The sequence below is a fragment of the Dromiciops gliroides genome, chromosome 2 (assembly GCF_019393635.1).
Source record: "Dromiciops gliroides isolate mDroGli1 chromosome 2, mDroGli1.pri, whole genome shotgun sequence".
Lineage (NCBI taxonomy): Eukaryota > Metazoa > Chordata > Mammalia > Microbiotheria > Microbiotheriidae > Dromiciops > Dromiciops gliroides.
The window spans coordinates 641,650,190-641,667,267 of record NC_057862.1 but is presented as its reverse complement, the minus strand read 5'-3'; positions in this window follow the sequence as shown (position 1 = coordinate 641,667,267).

The window sequence follows — 17,078 nt, the reverse complement described above, 5'->3', positions numbered from 1 at the left end:
AATATAGAGGATGTTTCAAATTGAGATTACTTTGTATTTGCTCTGAATATATCTGATTTGTACATAGTTGTTTCCATATTGTCTCTCCCATTAGAATATGAGCACCTTGAGGACAGTGATCCCAGTGCTTAGCACAGTACCTGATATGTAATAAGTACTTAATAAATGCTTGTTGACTGATGGGTATAAATAAATGGTTTTGCATCTTTCCTTCCTTCCCTCCTTCCATCCTGTCTCCCTCCCTTCCTTCCCTCCCTCCCTTCTTCCTTCCTTGCTTCCTTCCTTCGCTCCTCCCTCCCTCCTTTCCTTTTTTCCTTCCCAACTTCCTTATGCTTTGAGATCTACTTATGGACACAGCACATAACTAGGCACCATAGGATTACAGAAAGAATAATAGGATGGATGCAGTTCATATTACAGGATATATAGCAGCAAAGGAGCACTCAAGATCATCCAAGCCAAAGAGTCTTAAATCTTGTTTGTATCAGGCACCCCTTTGGCAGGCTTGGAAAATCTATGTCCCTCTTCTCAGAAAAATTATTTTAAATGATTGAAGGAAGGAAATGCTAAATTTCAATCTGAGTTTGATGAAAATAAAGATTTAAAATTTTCCTCTATCCAAGTTAATTGTCCTTGTTGGGGGTGGGGGGGTCTCTATGGGTTCCAGGTTAAAAACATACATTATAGCCCAAAATCTTCATCTTATAGGGAAAATCAGTGACATAGCCAATAAGGACTCATGGTGGGAAAGAGCAAGGCCCAGCTTTTTAGTCCCAGTCAACTCCTTCCAAATGGAGCAGGCTTTCCATTATATATTGCTGCCTTCAAACCAAGATGATTTGAGAAGACATGGATACACAAAACAGGCTATTTCATGTGCAAACTGACAACCAGAGAAGATTGGATTCATTAGTGTTAAAGTAAACATATAATCAGTCCCTTAACTTACCTCATTAGCCTATCATTTGAGGTCCACAGTGAATCAGCACCCACCAGAAGGAGACTCTCTCTTTTCTGAATCCCCAAGTTACTTTGTAGACAGTTCCTGCTTTTTCTGTCTGATCTCACTTAGAATTTTCGTTTTATTCATCCCTCAGCTTCCCTTATTAGGCAATAATGTGCACTGGAGTTTTTTGTGTTTTTATCTTACTTTCTTGCAAAGCTAGAAACTCCTTGAAGTCAAGGACCACATCTTATACACTGTTCGTTCATTCATTCTTTTTTTTTAAATTTTTTTTGGCAGGGCAATGGGGGTTAAGTGACTTGCCCAGGGTCACACAACTAGCAAGTGTCAAGTGTCTGGGGGCGGATTTGAACTCAGGTCCTCCTGAATCTAAGGCTGGTGCTTTTTCCACTGAGCCACCTAGCTGCCCATTCATTCATTTTTATTTATTTATCTATCTATTTATGCCCCCCTGCATTGTTTATTTTAAATCCAGGACTTTATACAATTAGCACAAGTCCATACCAAAAACAGGAACATAAAGAAGATAATGTAGAATATACCAAAAGTCTTAGTGGAGTTTTAAACTTTAATAACTTCAAAAGTATAACTGATGCAAACTTATAAAAAAAGTCATTTGAAAGTTTAATCATTTGGGACAGCTAGATGGTACAGTAGATAAAGCACTGGCCCTGGATTCAGGAGTACCTGAGTTCAAATCTGGTCTCAGACACTTAACACTTACTAGCTGTGTGACCCTGGGTAAGTCACTTAACCCCAAATGCCTCACCAAAAAAAAAAAAGAAAGAAAGAAAGTTTAATCATTTAATTTCTTTGACAGATTTAGTTTTATGAGTTTCAAATAATATTTTATTTTAATTCTAACAAGACAGGGCACCCTCTTAAGCACTGCATGCACCCCAATTGCTAGAAGACATCGTATAGAAATCTATTGAATCTACTGAACTGACTGCAAACTTAAGTGTTGAAGTTATATGAGTAAGGAGGACAGGATTAGTTTTAGATTTTATTTAGAACCAGAAGACTTGGTCTGGAATGGACCTTCCCTTAACATGGTAAGGAGTATGTGTGTGTGTGTGTGTGTGTGTGTGTGTAAAACCAAAACCAATATTAAATTCAATGAGGATAAATTAGAGACTTCTATTAAGAGGAGGAGTTAAGGATGTTTATTATCACCACTATTATTGAATATAGTCAGCCAACTGAAACCCATTTATTGAAAGCTACTATGTGGCAGACATTGTACTGTAATGCTAAAAATGCTAGCTATAGTAATAAGCCCTTCACCCACCTACCCACCCCCAAGAAAAATTGAAGGAATAAGCATAGGTAAACAAGAAACAAAATGATCACTTTTTGCAGATTATATGATAGTGTACTTGGAAAACTCTAAAGAATCAACTAAAATAAACAATAACCTCAGCAAAGTTGCAGAATGTAAACTAAATCCAAACAAATCATCATTTCTGTATATTACCAACAAAACCCAACAGTAAAAGATAGGGGAAAATTCATTTAAAATAGATATTGAATGCATAAAATATTTGGGAGTCTATCTACCAAGATGCACAAAGGAACTATGTGAATACATCTACAAAACACTGCAAAAATAAAGAGCTAAATAATTAAAGGAATGTTAATTGCTTATGGGTAGACTGATCCAATATAATACAAATGTCAGTACTCCCCAAATTACTTATTCAGTGCTGTAATTATCAAACTACCAAGGGATTACTTGATAGAGCTAGTTAAAATAATAAAATTAATCTGCAGGGGGAAAAGGTTAAGAATTTTAAGGGAAATTACTTTTTTAAAAAGTGGTAAGGAAAGAGACCTAATAGTTCTAGATGTCAAGGTATATTGCGAATCATCAAAATGACTTTGCGCTGATTAAGAAATAGAGAGGTTGGTCAGTGGAAGAGATCAGGTACACAAAATGAAGAAGTCAATGAACATGGGAACCTAGTGTTTTATAAATCCAAAGACTCCAACTACTGGATTTGGGTTGAGTTGTTTCAGTCATGGCCCCATTTTTTTGTGACCTCATTTGGCATTTTCTTGGCAAAGATACAGGAACAGTTTGTCAATTCCTTCTCCGGCCCATTTTACAGATGAGGAGCAAATAGGGTTCCCAGTGACTTGTCTAGGGTCACACAACTAGGAACTATCTGAGGTCAGATTTGAATCCACAAAGATGAGTGTGCCCAACTTTGGGTCACTGTGCCACCTAGCTGCCTCAGCTACTGGAATAAGAAGTTAATATTCCACAAATACTGCTAGAAAAATAGAAAAGCAGCATGGCAAAAATTGGTAGAAACCAACATGTCACATTATACCAAGATAAGTTCTAAATAGATGCATGACCCAGATAGAAAAATTGATATCATAAGCAAATTAGAGGCTCGAGGAAGAGATTTTCAGGTCTATGGGTATAAGAATCTTTTTTCCCCTCCCAATTAATTTTATTATTTTTACTAGCTCTATAAATAAATCTTTTGGTAGTTTAATTATTGTAGCCCTGAAGAAGCAAACTAATTTGGGTAGTACTGTCAATCATACAAGGAACAGAGGGGAATCACAAAAGATAAAAACAGACAATTTTGATTACATAAAATTCAAAAGTTTTTGCCCAAACAAAGCCAACATATCTAAAATTAGAATGGAAACTGGGGCAGGGGGGAATCTTTGTAGCAAGTTTATCTTATAAGAGTGTCATTTCCAAGATTCAAAATTATAAGAATAAGTCATTTACCAAATGGTGAATGGTCAATGGAAAAATATTTTCAGACAAAGAAATCCAAATTCCAAAATAGCCATATGAAAACATGTTCCAAATAATTTTTTAAAAATGTAAATTAAATCAACTCTGAGATTATTCATCGCACTCATCAGATTGGCAGAGTTAACCAAAAAAGGAAAATTAAAAATGTTAAAGGGACTATGGGAAAACAGGGCTTATTAATATACTCTTTGTAGAGCTGTGGATTGGTAGAGCCATTCTGGAAAGCAATTTGGAACTCTGCCCCCAAAGTCACTCAGCCATGCATACCCTTTGACCCAGTGATACCATGACTAGCCCGAAAACCCAACGAGAACAAACATTTATAGTAGCTCTTTTTGTGGTAGTGAAGAACTGGAAACTGAGGGGGATACCCAACAATTGGAGAATAACTGAAAAAATGTGTATGAATATAATGGAATACTAATGTGCCTTAAGAAATGATGAAAGAGATCGGTTCTGTGAAACCTAAGATCTGTGTGAGCCCATGCCAAATGAAGTGAGCAGCATAAGCACAACAATTTATACAGTAAATGCTATAAAAGCAAACAACTTTGAAAGACTCAAGACCGTTGGTCAATGAAATGACCGACCATGACTGAAGAGCGTTGCAGATGAAGCCAGCTACTCACCTCCCAACAGAGAAGTGATAGATTCAGGTTCAAGAATGAGATATATTGGCGGGGGGGGGGGGGGGGGGGGGGGGGCATGACCAATGTGGGAATTTGTTTTGCTTGGCTATGCCTATTTTCACAAGTGTTTTCTTTCTTTTTTTAAAAAAAAACTTTCCCCCAATAGTAGTGGACATTTAGAAGAGGGGGAAAATCTATTTTGGTTAATTGCTCTAGTCAGCTAAGACTCTAGGTCACAGAGAATATGCTGACCTGCAATGGTGGTAGAGTTTCCAATCCTTAGAACAGGTAGCCTAGTCTCTTTCTGTAATATTAAGATTTTTTTAAATCAGAAATATTGTTCCTCCTAAGATCTTAGTCTACTTTTTCTACCCTGATGGATCTCTACATTTTCTTCTGTAAATTGAAAGAAATTAGATGATCTGTAAAGTTTTTTCTAGGACCAGAATTCCCTGATATAACCTCCATCTTCATCTCTCACTTTGCCCCTTCAGCCTGTAGGGCAGGTTCTGTATTCACTTTTACTTCAGGTTGTTTTCAAATCTGCTACAGGTTGTAACAGCTCAATAATTTGGAATGTATTCTAGGACTTTTCTTTGTAACTGATTTTAGCTGCTGGGGGAAAGGGGTAGGATAGGAGGGTTCTTCTTCCCAGAATCCTCACTGAAGGCCATAGAGGCCATTTGGGATAGATCCTGGTACCAGCTCTTCTGCTCATCTCTGGGAGCTTCTTCCCATAGGTTAGTGTGGTCAGATGATTTCATTGGCCATTCAGAGTCATTGCTGACAAATTCTGGCTTCTTATGCTCTTCTTCCCTACTATCCCTACTAAAAAATGTTCTTGATCATCTCAAGGATGATGATGAAAGTCATTATGGAAGGTTATATTTTAGGATTCAACACCAGGGAAAAGCCCAGTGAGTGAAAAATTGTTTTTCAATATCTATGAACCATATATTGTGAGAGCTAGAAGGGACAGAAAACCAGAACCTTAGAACACAGAGTGTCAGAGCTGGGAGGGACCTTAGAACACAGAATGTCAGGGCTGGGAGGGACCTTAGAACACAGAATGTCAGGGCTGGGAGGGACCTTGGAACACAGAATGTCAGGGCTGGGAGGGACCTTGGAACACAGAATGTCAGGGCTGGGAGGGACCTTGGAACACAGAATGTCAGGGCTGGGAGGGTCCTTGGAACACAGAATGTCAGGGCTGGGAGGGTCCTTGGAACACAACGTGTCAGAGCTGGGAAGGACCTTGGAACATATTATTTAAGTGAGATTCACAGTCTAGGATTCTTCCCACTATACAGCACTAAAAAAGAAGGGCAAAAACCCCATGAAAACCGCACTTGCATTTTTCTGCAATGTATTAGATTAATAGTCTAAAAGCTCAGAGCCCCTGGGATCAGGAGACCCTCTTTCCCGCTGTCTGTGCCTTGGTTTTTGCATCTATAAAATGAAGGAGCTGGATTACATGATGTCTAAAGTCTCCTTCAGCCTGAATGTTCTATAACCTATGATTCTATGATCTAATCACTTCCTCCTGCCCCCCCTCTCCACCAACTGCCCCCCAGGCTTGCATTTAAAAAGCAGGAACAGTCTGCAATGCACTTTACATACATTATTTGATCCAGGCTTCCCAATAATCCTAGGGATAAGCAGTGCAAGCATTACTACTGCCACATTGACGGGAGAGAATTGGGGCCCATCAAGGTCTCAGGGATCATACATCCAGAAGCAAGACTAGAACCCAAGTGGTGACACCATGTATAGAACACTGGGCCTCAAGTCAGGAAGACTTGAGTTCAAATCCAGCCTCATATGCTTACTAGCTGTGTGGCTCTGGGCAAGTTCCTTTGGTTTCCTCAAGTGTAAAAGGAAAGTTAATAATTGCACCTACCCTCTAGGGTTGTTATGAGGATCATTTGAGATAATGCTTGTAGGAAAATTATTAGCACAGTGCCTGGCACATAGTAGGTCTCACATAAATGCTTCTAGCCTCCCACCCCCCAAAACATACTGTCAGCCAGACTTCTTCAGAACCGGTCTCTAACCTATGTTACTATTCCACACCATTCCAGTGCTGATGATACTTTTCCATGGAAATGTTGAAGTCCCTTTGTGTGAGACCACTGAAACGAGACCAGGCAAATCCCCAGAATATATCTGTAGGCAGCCACCTGGAACCTGTCCTGAGCTAGCCTCCACATTTAACCATCCCATTCCCAGGCTTAGCGCTGGTCCCTTAGCGACTCTAAAATCCTTCTGTGCTCTCTGTTAACCTCTTAACTATAAAGAGGAAAGAGCAGGGGAGAGCAGGCCAGTTCCCATCTCCAGATGCCCCCAGCCTCCTCCTCTGGCTCTAATTCCTTGGATATTACCATGAGCTTCTGGGACTTTTAAAAAACCCCCGTGATATACAATCACAAGGGCCAAGCTGACATTTGGAGACGGTAGGAGAAACGTTCGACATAAATCTTTAATGCGGCCCAAAGAATCCCTCTGGGTGTGCATCCAAGCAGATCCCTGATTTGCAGCAACCTGAGCCAAAAGGCCTTTGCCAGGAGCTCACAGGAGCCCGCTCTCACTGGCCCCATATTATGAGTAATTGACTACATTTTTCCATCACTGACAGCCGTAGAGTGCCCATGTATTGGGATACCTGCCATCTTCCTTGTGTCCTCTTTCATGGAAGAAGGGAAAGAGAGCCCGGCTCCTAGCTCCCAAGGGTTCAGTTGTGGAATGCTGGATTTGGGATCAGAAAGCCCTGGGTTCAAGTCTCCCCTCTGACACTTACTGGCTGTGTGATTAACGAGCAAGCCATCTAAACTTTCTGAGCCTCCATTTCGTCTGAAAAATGAGGGAGTTGGGATTGGGGGCCTCTGAGGTTGCTTCCAGCCCTACAGCCATAATGTCCATGCAGATGATGTCCAAGTCCATGTATCCACCCAAGTCCCCAAACTCTATGTGCCCTCCTTTCGCTCTGCAGATGCCAGTCTGTATCATTGATTGCCTGCTGGATGTTTGTACCCTGGATATTCCATGGGCATCTCCAGCTCAGGCCTAAAGCAGATCGCGAGATCTCTACACCAGACCTCCTCCAAAATTCCCTATTTCTGTCCAAGGTGCCATCTTCCTTCTGGGCAGGGTCACAACCTCAGTGTCCAACCTTGATCCTTCCTTTCCTTCTCATCTCATCTCCAGCCAGTTGCCAAGTCTTGTTTACTATTCTTCCTTAAGATCCTTTGGATCAAATCCATCCCCCTCCAGGAGAGCTGGGTGGTACAGTGGATTTGGCATCAGGCCTGAAGTCAGGAAGACCTGAGTTCAAATCCAACCTCAAAAACTAGCCTGTGACCCTGAGCAAGTCACTTAACTTTGTTTGCCTCAGTTTCTTCAATCTGTAAAATGAGCTGGAGAAGGAAATGGTAAACTCTAGCAAAACCTACTTGCCTTCATTTCCTCACCTATAAAATGAACTGGAGATGGAAATAGCAAACTACTCCAGTATCTTTGCCCAAAAAATACCCAAATGGGGTCACAAAGAGTCAGACACAACTGAAACCACTAAACAACAACATCCCCTCCACTCACATGGTCTCTACCTCAATTTAGGCTTTTATCACTTCTCATCTGGACTATTGTAATCAGCTGCTAATTTGTGTTCCTGACTGTAGTCTCTTCCTTCTCTATCCATCCTCCTTAGATCTACCAAAAATAATTTTTTGTGGTTCAGGCTTGACCAGGTCTCACTCTCCCTATTTAAGACATTTTCTGTGGCTCCCTATTACCCTTAGAATAAAAAAAAAACTCTTCAGCACTTAAAACCACCTAAATCTGGCTCCAGCCTAGCTTTCCTGACTTCCTTCACATTATTCCTTCTTGCTTCATTCCAGATAAACAGGCTTTACTATTCTCTGAATGCAGAGTGAGAACAAGATTATATCCTCTGACCTTGTTTGTTTGTTTGTTTGTTTGTTTAGGCTTCTCCTCCATGCCTAGAATATGCTCCCTCTTCAACTTTGCCTCCCTGGTGTCCTTAGCTTCTTTCAGGGCTCAGCCCAGATACCAACCCCCTCCTTTGGGACATCTTATTGGACCCACCAATGATTGGTATGACCCCTCCCCCTTCTCCAATTGCCTCTATTTACTTTTATTTATCTGTTACTGAGGCAGTGAAGCAATCCAGTGGATACAACTCTGTACCTGGAGTCAGGCAGACCTGTTCAAAACCAGCCTCAGACACTCACTGTGGGATCTTGGCAAAGTCACTTAACTGGTCTCAGCCTTAGTTTCCTCATCTGCAAAGTAGGCATCATAATAGTACCTACCTCCCAGGATTGTTTTGAGGATAAAATGAGAATATTTTTGAAGTGTTTGGCAAGCCTTAGAGCTTTTTTATAAATGCTGACTATTTTGTGTTTATGTTGTATACCCTCAGTAGAATGTAAACTACTTGAGGACAGGTACAGTTTGGTTTTTGCCTTTTTTTTTTTTTTTGCGGGGCAATGAGGGATAAGTGACTTGCCCCGGGTAACACATCTAGTGTCAAGTGTCTGAGTCTGGATTTGAACTCAGGTCCTCCTGAATCCAGAGCTGGTGCTTTATCCACTTCACCACCTAGCTGCCCCCTTGGTTTTTGTCTTTTTATCAGCAATGTCTAACCCAGTACCTGGCACCTTAGAGGCACTTAATGAATGCTTGTTGAATTGATTGGGAATTAGGAAGCCCCTGTTTCCAGTGTTAGCTCTGACCGTAACCAGCTTGTGACTGTGGGCTGGTCATTAGCTCTCTTAGAATCAATCCGTTTCCTCAACTATAAAATGGGCTACCAGCTACTTTCAGAATCCCTGTGAGGAATGTGTGCTGTAAATCTGAGAGCATTTAGACCTATTCTCAAGTCCAGGAATGCTTAAATGCATTCCCATAAGTCCTTTTACCCATCACCTGAACTTACCTCAGTTTACCTCAGGTTTAATGTGGGCAATGATTCCCACTGCTTAGCTGACTGACTTGAGGCCAGTCACTCCACTTCCCCAGCCTCCTCATCTGTAAAATGGGCACAATCCCACTCTCATCATCTTGGAGAATAGGCTTCTTAAAACACAAGTGGATGTATGCATGGGAGCTGATTGGCTCTTCTTAGTGACTGCCTGAAATCCTTTGTTTCCTTCAGAGCTTAGCTCAAGGGCAACTTCTGATTCCCTAGTTGTTGTGTTTCTGGACCCTCAAATAAAGCACTTGGCACAATGCCTGGCACATAGTAGGTGCTTTAACAAGTGTTTGTTCCCTTCCTTTCCCTCCTTTCTCCCCTTTATTTACTTTATATTCATTTTGTATTTACTTATCAGTGTACCCTATTTACCCTACACCTTATGTAAGCTCCTTGAGGGCAGGGACTGTTCTATTTTTGTCTCTATATCCCTATTGCCTGGCACCTAGTAGGTGCTTAATAATTGCTTATCAAATTAACTTGAAATATTATGCACAGCTTGGCTCCTCCATTCCTCCTCTGAAGAGGTTTCCTTTATTGAAGCAACTGACATCCACACCAGTGCCTTTCACATCCAGTGTGTGTATCTGACCCCCTGGGGCTTGGATCAAGGGAGCCCAGTGTTGTTTCCACCCAAAGAAAACAGCATTTCTCAGCTAGCAGTCGGAAAGAATAAAGGTGGGCCTGGGGCAAAAACTTGACTCTCTGAGACATAATAAAGATAATAACCCTTTACACTCCCATGTGGGATTCTAAATGCTGTTTATTATAGAGCAGGAAGCAGCAGAAAGGGAGCCTGAAGACCCAGACACTAGACCTTCCTCTGCCAACTAAAGTCTTCAGAGGCTCAGCTTTCTCATCTATAAAATGGGGAAGGGGAAGGGGAGGGGAGGGGGAGGTGAACAAGATGATCTCTAAGCTTAGAACTTTCCTAGATCTAACATTCTGAAATTTTGATCTAGTTTATAGTGCTTTCATTTCCATTCTCATTCTCTCTCTCTCTCTCTCTCTCTCTCTCTCTCTCTCTCTCTCTCTCTCTCTTTCGCAATGGGATGAAATGACTTGTCCAAGGCCACACAGCTAGTAAGTGTCCGAGGTCAGATTTGACTTCAGGGCTGGTGCTCTATCCACTTTGCCACCTAGCTGCCCTCCGTTCTGTCTTTTTTTTAGAGATTAATAACAACCAGGTAAGGCCAGGAGGAATGATGATATCAGCTTCATTGTACACATCATCAACAAGTATTTATTAAGTAATTACTATAGTCCAGTTGGGGGTGGGGAACACAAATACAAATAGAGAATGAAGGATGGATGCTCTTCATCAAAGTGGAGGTTCCTGAAAGAACTCATGGGAGGGATAAGGGGCCACAGGGAAAAAGAGAAAGGGCATTTGAGACATGGTATCAAAGTCCAGAGAGAAAAGGGTGGCTGGTCTGGACCCTTCCTCAAAATGGAGCTCCAGGGGGCAGCTAGGTGGCACAGTGGATAAAGCACTGGCCCTGGATTCAGGAGGGCCTGATTACAAATCCAGCCTCAGACACTTGACATTTACTAGCTGTGTGACCCTGGGCAAGTCACTTAACCCTCATTGCCCCACAAAAAAATAAAATAAAATAATTGGACCTTTTTTTGCGGGGCAATGAGGGTTAAGTGACTTGCAAAGGGTCACACAGCTAGTGTCAAGTATTGGAGGCTAGATTTGAACTCAGGTCCTCATGAATCCAAGGCCAGTGCTTTATCCACTGTGCCACCTAGCTACCCCCAAAAATATAATAAAATAAAAAATGGAGGTCCAGTGACTAACCTCAGGTTACAAGGCCAGTTCATAGTGGATCTGGGACTAGAACCCAGGTCTCCTTCTTGTTGTTCAGTCATTTTTCAATCATTTATGATTCTTTGCAAGCAAAGATACTGGAGTGGTTTGTGATTTCCTTTTCCAGCTCATTTTACAGATGAGGAAACTGAGGCAAACAGGGTGAAGTGACTTGCCCAGTGTCACACAGCTAGTAAGTGTCTGAGGCCTATTTAAACTTAGGAAGATGAGTCTTCCTGACTCCAGGCCCTGTGTTCTATCCACTGTACCACCTTGCTACATACCTATCCCTCACTCTGCTAAATCATACTGCATTGTAATTATGTTTATGTAATGGGTACAAAAAAGAGATGTATCTACTGCAGAAGAAGGTAACCAGGTTAGAATGAGTACCACCCCGGTTACCTTCTTCTGCAAGCACTCCAGCTTCCCAATGTTTGTCTTAAGCCACGACATCCAGATTTGAGCAAAAAGTCTAGATTTACCAAGATTCTCTACTAAGAAAGCAAAAAAGAGCTGTGTGACCTTGGGCAAGTCACCTTAGCTCATAGAGTCCTGTTTCCCATCTTTATAAAATAAGGGGAGGGAGTTAGACCAGGTGATCTCCAAGGACCCCTTTATCTCTAAATCCCAGGATTCCCTGGAGTCACATATTTCAAGGTCAAGGATGCAGGTCCTCGGTGCCAGCTTCTTGTAAATGTTTCGAAGGATCTCACCAAGGTCACAGGGAAATCACAGAATTTACAGGTAGGTGAGACCTTAGAGATTACCTCATTCAATCCCTTTGTTTTCCAGAGAGAAAATGAAAAAAAAAAAAAAGAAATGACACCTGAGCATCCAAGGTGAAATGACCTGCTCAGTCACACACATGCTTGGTAGAGCAGGGTGGGGATTTAAAAGCTGGTCTCTCACTTCAAAGCTAATGCTCCTTCCACAACATAATGCTGCCTCTTAGGTAGGCTACAGCAGAGCTGAGCCTGGAAACTAGGTTACTCCTTCCACAGCCCTTTATTAAAAGCCTATACCTACCAAGACCTAAGTGGTAGCTGGGAGTGAAGATGGAGATGTGAAAATGAAGAGGATCTATACCCTGCCCTCATGGATCTTATTTTCTAGCAAATAATTATACAGCAGAGGACCTGGGTCTGGATTTTGACTATACTGCTTATTAGTTGTTTGACCTTGGGAGAGTCACTTTCCTTTTATGGGACTCAGTTTCCCTATCTGTAAAATGAGGGCATTACAGTAGGCAGTCTCCAAAGTTGCTTTTGGTTTTAAATTTTTTCAATTTGAGAAATATCTAGTAAGTGCCCACTATATGCCAGGCACTGTGCTGAACATTAATACAAAAAGAGGCAAAAGACAGCCCGTGTCTCAATGAGCTTGTGATATGATGGTCATATGAACATCGTGAGGTAATTTGAGATAGGTCAATAGATAGATGGATAGATAGATAGATAGATAGATAGATAGATAGATAGATAGATAGATAGATAGATAGATAGATAGATGGTATGTAGACAAAGAGGCAGATAGATAGATGGGTAGATAGGTAGATAGATGGATAGGTGGGTGGATAGATAGAAGGAAAGATGGATAAATGTATAGATTGATGGGTGGATAGATGATAGATAGATAGATAGATAGGTAGGTAGATTGGTAGATGGAAGGTATGTAGACAAAGAGGCAGATAGATAGATAGATAGATGGGTAGATAGGTGGATAGATGGATAGGTGGGTGGATAGATAGAAGGAAAGATAGATGGATGGATGGATAGATAGATGGATGTTTATAATACATATACACATTTATACACATATGTGTATATATGTGTGTACATATACACATATAGACATGCAAAGATCTATTTGTATATATGGAGTTTGGGGGATCTGCTACTTATGCAGCACTCTCCTCATTGATGAAGAGGATGATTACTTGATGCTGCTTACTTTCAGGACAGGGAAGAGTTGGCAGGAGAGTTTGGGAGGAAAGAAACCTTTTTCTTCCTTCTTGTTTTGAGATGGGGCACACGATTCCAGACTCTGTTCAAGAAGAAATCCAAAAGAGAGAGAGAAAAGACTTTGGAAGGGCAGATATGTAGGGGGAAAACAGCTCCCCATATGTACCTGATTTCTAGGCATCTGGAGGAATTTCCCCTTGGGAGAGATTGGGGACTTTCAGCTGAGCTAAGAAATCTTGTTCCCAGTGGGAGAGCACATTCTCTCTTTGTATTGTTTGTAATATTCTAACCTGTATAAATTCTCTGATTTCTATATCCTATCTGCTTGGATAAATGGCTTTATTCACTATTTATGATGGTAGTTTGTGCATTTAGCATTTGGTAGGAAGGTGATCAAGCCTCAGATATATGTTGCACCCCTTCCTCTTTAAGGGGTAGTGAATAGGGAAGTAGGCTGACCTTAAAAATAATTTCCCCCTAGGCAAGCAATATTAAAGGGAACAAATCAATATCATTCTAGTCTTGTATCTAGTCTACTATCTCCTCTCTAAAGAGAGCAGTATGAACCAGCCTTGTTACCCCAATCTCTTCCGCTTCCTCTCCCTTTAGATTTTTGGTGGGCAAAATTTCAGAGATATCTATTCCCTCCTCCCTTTGAACCAAATTTAGACAACCCATGTGGCCACAAACAACCTAACACACACCTTACCAGCTAAATGAACATGGGCAACTCGATTCTTCTTTTAAGTAATCCAGGTAACTGGACTATTAAGTTATAGATGAGCTGCCCATCTGCATCGGTGGAGGGAGTTCACGCATCAGGTGTTCCCTATCCCAATGAAATCATGGCTCTGGACAAAAAAATCTCCTACACTCCCAAATACCTACCACCTGCCTCATGCTTCAGGAAACTGGGGGTAGGAGGGAATGCTATTTATTTCCCAGGATGCTATTTGATACCACGTCTTTGGCTCCCAAACGTTCCTCACTTTTGGACACCAGCTTTGTGCTCTCAGTCCCTTCCTTCACGGCCCTCTGCTAGATACCCACACAAGCCAAACCTGTTCAGTTGTCATCCTGCAGAACTCATCAGGTCAGACTGAAATAGGATGTACAGCTGTAGAGCCGGAGAGAAAGAAGGCCAGTATTCATGTTCTCTTGGCTCTATGTTGCATGCATGTTCCCTCAGCTTCTCACAGGCCAGAATGAGTGATCTATGGATCCTTCTTGGGCCTCAGGTTCCAGCATGCAGACAAATGTGCCCCAGCTGAGTTGGGGGGGGTGGTATTTTGCTTTAAAAATCCAACACAACTTACTAGCTGTGTGACCCCGGGCAAGTCACTTAACCCCAATTGCCTCACCAAAAAACAAAACAAAAACCAACCAAACAAAAAAAAAAATCCAACACAATCAAAACAATAGTTGGAGGGGGGGCAGCTAGGTGGCACAGTGGATAAAGCACTGGCCCTGGATTCAGGAGGACCTGAGTTCAAATCTGGCCTCAGACACTTGACACTTACTAGCTGTGTGACCCTGGGCAAGTCACTTAACCCTTGTGATGTTTAAAATCTAAATTGTGGTCGCCTTAAATTAGAAGCTTTAGCACCAGTCCTTGGGCATTAAACATTTATTAAAGCATACAGATATTCCCATGGAGTTCATAAAGTTAAGAAAAAAGCCTATTTAGCCTAGAGTTTCGGTCTGGTCTGGTCTGGTCTGGTCTGGTCTGGTCTGGTCTGGTCTGGTCTGGTCTGGTCTGGTCTGGTCTGGTCCTTCCTCAAGTCCTCTGCCACAAGCCTGCTTCAATCATGAACTCTCTCTTCAGCAAACTCGTTGTGGAAGCTTTTTATAGGTCTGGAACAGAGGCGGTCCTTACACACTGCTTCAAGCTGATTGGTTGGCATCATCCAAATCCATTGGTTCTGAAGGTGTTCTCAAGGTGTGATTACAATCCAGTTAACTTGAAGTAGGCTAATCAGCAGTTAATCAGTCTCACTTGATTCAATCAGTCTAGATTAATCTCCAGGTGGGTCTTTGAGGATCTGCTAAATCTCATTATTTCATCACACCAAATAGTTCAATCCATCTAAACCATCTGAAGTTTCTGGCTACTCATCAACCAGTCTCTGAAAGTACTTGCTTATTCACAAACCTGTTGAAAGCCAAACTGGGAACCACCATTCATGATGGAAGCCTGAGTCAGAATTGAGATGGGACTTAAGAGACCGCACACTCCTGTCCTCGGGAAAAGTTCAGTATGTCACAAGAGTAATTGATCAATTAAGCATTTATTAAGTACCTACTATATGTTCCTGACAGCAGCTCTAGGTGCTGAAGAAACAAAGACAAAAGTGAAACAATCTGTTCTCGAGGAGCTTACCTTCTATTGGGAGAGACATCATGAAGTTCAATTCAATAGATATTTGTTAAGTTCCTTCTATGAGCCAGGCACTGGGCTAGGTTTTGGGGATACAAAAAAAAAAAAAGAACAAGACAGCCTTTGCCCTCAAGAAGCTTACAATCTAATGGGGGAGGGGCAGCTAGGTAGCACAGTGGATAGAGCACTGGCTCTGGAATCAGGAGTACCCGAGTTCAAATCCAGCCTCAGACACTTAACACTTACCAGCTGTGTGACCCTGGGCAAGTCACTTAACCCCAATTGTCTCACTAAAACAAAACAAAACAATCTAATGGGGGAAGACAATACACAAAAGAAATCTGAAAAGGTGGATAGGTTGGGGGGAATGAAGAGTTCCTTGCAAAGTTCTGAGTCCTCTATAAAGGAAGGCTTAGTGGGGAGTTTATTGCTCCACCTTCCAGCTTTCAAAACATACACAAAAGCAGACAAATCCTTGGGTTCAAATCCTGCCTCTGATGTGTATAGACTTTTATGTTTAAAAAAATATTAGGGAGTTGGACTAAATAGACGATGAGGTTCAGTGGTGTGTTGGTAAATATTTAACAATCAGCTTTGATGTTATGGGGGTGGAGGAGAGGGAAGTATACATGACACTGTAAAGTTTAATTTGCATCATTAACATTTATTTCTAAATTCTAAACAATCAATTGAGTCCTAATTTGTAGCATTGAGATTCCCGAGGTATAAATGTTCTCACTGAAAATTTACCCATCTGTTCCTCCCAGCCCATGGGAGCTGGCTCCAGCACACCCCTATGTAAGATTCTTTTTAGCTCTCTGGTCATATGCTTGCCTCTTTTTATCATGTCCCTCACAAAGAAGAATCTCTGGTCATATGATTCCCCCACCCCTAATTAAAAAATATTTAAATGGATCCCCTGGCCTAAGGAGTTCCAGATTTTCAGATTCCAATGATTATACCTGGAATTCTAGAATGACTTAGAATACTCCAACTGTAATAAACTCTCAATGGCCACTGGGAAATATGACTTCTCTTCCAAGGATCACCAGATCATTTAGCTTATTGTAGATACCCCTATTCACTCATTCCTAGTTAAGATGTTACACTGTAATTCAAAGAGTAGGAGACCAAGAATCAAAAAACCTGGGTCTGAATCCTGTTTTTGATACTTGTTCACTGTGTGAACTTGGGAAAGTAATTTAATAATAATAGCTAACATTTACATAGTGCCTACTATGTGCCAGACTCTGTGCAAAGCATTTTACAATTATTATCTCATTTGATCCTCACAAAAATCCTGGGAGATAGCTGTTATTTTTATCATCACTATTTTCCAGTTGAGGAAACTGAGGCAGAGGTTAAGTAACAATACTTATAATAATGGTGACATTAATAGCTAACATTTATGTGGTGCCTACTGTATGTCAGCCACAATGCTAAGTACTTTTTTGACAAATATTATCTCATTTGATCCTCACAGCAACCCTGGGAGGTAGGTACTATTATTATCACCACCATTTTACAGATGAGGAAACTGAGGCAAACAGCACTTG